The sequence below is a fragment of the Typopeltis vanoorti genome, chromosome 2 (genome assembly GCF_054136105.1).
Source record: "Typopeltis vanoorti isolate ZY-2024b chromosome 2, IOZ_Tvanoo_1.0, whole genome shotgun sequence".
NCBI lineage: Eukaryota > Metazoa > Arthropoda > Arachnida > Uropygi > Thelyphonidae > Typopeltis > Typopeltis vanoorti.
The window spans coordinates 184,528,522-184,532,467 of record NC_143550.1 but is presented as its reverse complement, the minus strand read 5'-3'; the positions used below and the strand labels follow the sequence as shown (position 1 = coordinate 184,532,467).

Sequence of the window (3,946 nt, the reverse complement as noted above, 5' to 3'; positions counted from 1 at the left end):
GAGCCTCTGCTACTAATGGCTCAGTTAAGTAAGTTTGAGCGCCGTTAGTAGTTGGAAGGGGCCCAATTGTTCGATGCTGTTGGCACACTCTCCCTCGATGAGTCTTTAGACTCCCTGGAGGTGTCAAATAATAATAATAATTTACATGGCAGATATCCCACATAACCCCATGTCCATTATGGCCCTTTATGCAGATGACACGGCAGTTTTAACCAGATCACTTCATCCACACCTTGTAAGCAAAAAACTTCAAGATAGAATTTTAAAACTAAAAGAATGGTTTTCGGACTGAGGAATGCAAATAAACCTTCAGAAAAGTATAGCTCTTCACTAGAAGATTAGCATCTCCCAAAGGGGACATCATTCTTTTTTAATACCAAAATTCCTTGGCAAACTGAAGCCAAATACTTCGGAATATTACTAGACAAAAGATTATGCTATCAGGCATATTAGGAACATATGTACAAAGACATCTAAAGTTATCGCCCAACTCTACCCCTTGATTAATAGACACAGGAAATTAAACATACGTAATAAGATCACCTTCTAGTAGAGTAATTGCTACTCTACCAGATGGTGATCCATCCTATAATTACATATGTCTCTCCAGTTTGGATCCATACCTCTAATGCTAATATACTTAAATTACAACAAGTACAAAACAGATGTTTGCGAATGATACTAAATGCTCCATGGTTCGTCAGAAATGTTCAGATTCACCGAGACATAAATATCCCTTATATCTCCTCATTCTTACGCTCTCTAGCAGTAAAGTGCTTTTTCAAGACGACTGCACATCCCTAATCAACTGGTACAGCAAGCTACAAACTACAATGAAAATATCTCTATAAGCATAAAAAACCAAAAGCCATTTTAATATCAAGAGAAGATATGTAACCCCCTGCCCTCACAGGGCAAGCTAAAAGTCATAATTTTCCCCCTTTATTATTCCCTAGCTATCAAACAATGGGGAGTATCTTGATTCACCCTATGAAACAGTAATGTTCTGCGTTCTGCAGTGCTCCTTAGCCAAGTACTGACTGCTATTATTACATTACAAAATTCTTCTGACTTGAATATTGTCGACCCATGACTCTTATCGAACAGAAGTATTCAACGAGACACAGCCTGCCAAATTTGAATCCAATTAATAATAATGATAATAATAATTACAAGAAACTAGAGCAATCGAAAACAGCAACGCCCATAACAAACATTCTTGTTGTTGTCATCATATGTTATTTAAAATCCCCTGACAGTTTCTACACAAGGAGAGAGAGAGAGAGAGAGAGAGAGAGAGAATAAGATAAAATGCCGCAGAACCTCAACAGATCCTTCAAGTCGTTTCAAGTTTATTTATCGAGTGATTTGCTACTTCGAAAAAAATGTCATATCTCTATAAAAAATAAAATAAAATAAAATAAAAAAGTGAATATCAATTCTCTAAATTTGAACTATACATTAACAGCAGTGGTAGTAACAATATCAGAATTATTTAAAAATAATATCAGTAAAGTTTTAAGTTGCAGCCAATATTCCAACACCTCAATACTGAATTAACTTGTATGAAGTGTGGTCTGCGGTCTTTTTTATGCTTACTAATAAAAAATTGAGCCACTCGGAGATAAAACTAATCCCACAGAAATAGTACGACAGACTAGCTTAATGTTGGATTGGGGGGGGAGGGGGAAGAGTAAGTAAACCATACTGAATATTCCTGTCCAGCTATAAGTAATGCTTTAAGTTATAAAATTCATTACTTCTCTAATCAATTGATGAGCATGAGCATTTTAAGGGATTTTTTATATAAATAATTGAAATAAAAACATTTTTATATTAGAAATGGATATAATAACGAGAAATATTTTTGCTATTTATTTACAGAATATTTAGAGCGAAAAATGATACTTCAAAAAACTAACTCGTGAGCCGGACGTGACTCGAACACGCAACCTTCTGATCTGGAGTCAGACGCGCTACCATTGCGCCACCGGCCCACTTGTCTCTTCTTTTTCTGAGACTCTTTTATATGCTTTACCATTACAATTTTTTTTTTTGTGTTCTGATCATTGGTTTTCAAAAAAAAAATTGCATTTTATAATGAAACCTGAAAATTATATATATATATATATATATATAAAGATATAGCTATTAATAATAAAAGCCAATATGTTTAAAATTGCTCATTGCTCATTCCGTATTCAAAACATATATACTCCGTAAATTAAAAAAAAATGTAACCATTTGTCTACGTTGCATTTAAGACATGAAAATTTAATTTTTACATTGGTGTTTTTAAAGTTTAATAGAATTTAAAAATTTTTCAGTAACATTGTGAGAAGTACAGAGGCGGTAATAGACATTTAAAAAATGAGTGTAGGACTATTTGTGGATGCATAGAGTAGCGTTGAACGAAACGAACAGGTTACGATTTTTCATATTTTTTTTATTTTTATTTTTAATACGTCAGTAGATCAGGGTCATCATAGATTCTATTCCTGAATTGGAAGCTTATTTTAAAAACAAACAGGTTCTTTAAAGTTTTAAGTAATTTATTTTATTATATGCATTCTTTTATTTTCTTTCTTTATTCTCTTTAAAAGCACTAGTACATTTTCATATTCATTTTATTTATTTTTTTTTTTTTTAAAAGTTCACTTTAATATTTTAATAATATTTTTGTAATTTTATAACCTTTTTATTTTATCTGTAATTTTTTTTTATTTTCATCTTTTAATTTATTAAAGAATGGTTTTAAATAAATATATATATATATATATATATAAATCCGAAATCTGGTTATGTGTATGTGAGGTGAGGGGGGGGGAGAGCACTAATACGTGCTGATCTTTCGCCGTGAACTAATAACCTAAGCAAACGCCAATTTTTTGGATTTTCCAAAGAATAGAGGTCTGATATTTCAAATTGAAGTGATTCATAATATTTACATGGTAGAAAAAAGCCATTGAAATATTTTTATGAGTATATATTCTTAAATAATTACTTCAATCCGAAATATCAGATTTCTATTTTTCGAAAAATGCAGGAAATTGACAGTTGCCCTAATATTTGTCTTTTTTTTTTTTTTCATGGTAATTTTGCTGAATCATATCGAACCTTTAGACAGCAGTTTCAGTATTTACAGAGATTATTAGCAATTACGAGATTAAGCAGGATTTTTTTTATGCATCTTAGATTTTGAGGTCTTCATATTTATTATTATTATTATTTCAAGAATTTAATTCCCTGAAACTACAATACGAAGTTTTAAACTAACAACAACATAAAGAAGACTTTGTCATAAACGGTCTTCCAGAAACTGAATCCACAGAAAATCTCAGAGACGTAGTTTTAAAGTTAGGCCATGCAATAGACATCCCCCTACAGCATAATGATATTCAGACCATAAATCGGATTCCCAGGAAGAACAAAAAACAAGGCTTGCCACGACCCGCACCGGTAATAATCCGTCTGACAAGCAAGGCTACAAGAGACAATCTCATAAAAGCCAGCAGACTGAAAAAAAACAGTTGTCAAGGATTTAAATGCATCGCAAGACAATACGCCAATCTTTCTCTCTGAGTATTTAACACCTTTCAATCAGAATATTTTGAACCAAGCAAGAAAAGAAAAAACAGAAAAAAAGTATCAATTTTTATGAATCAAAGACGGCAAAATATTCTTGAGAAAGTCACAGACTTCAAAGTCTATACAAATAAAAAGCTCAGAAGATATAAATAGGTTGCCAGAGTGAAACAAAAGACTCCAACTTAGTTCAATAAGAAGATCTCAACACAACAAAAATGAATGTGAACCATCAGATAGATGTAATTACACCAGAATACATCAGTAATTGTACTTTCGAATCGCTTGATGCATGGAAACAACACACAGTACAAGCGAGAGGACTCTCAATCTTGCATATTAACATCAGAAGCATCCGAAA

General features: G+C 32.2%; 1 non-coding gene across 1 annotated transcript; it reads right to left on the bottom strand.

Annotated features, from left to right (window-relative positions):
• Nucleotides 1-1,925: 1,925 nt before the first annotated feature.
• On the bottom strand, nt 1,926-1,997 carry TRNAW-CCA (transfer RNA tryptophan (anticodon CCA)). Its single transcript has one exon. It is a non-coding gene; the product is annotated as a tRNA-Trp (tRNA).
• Nucleotides 1,998-3,946: the final 1,949 nt, after the last annotated feature.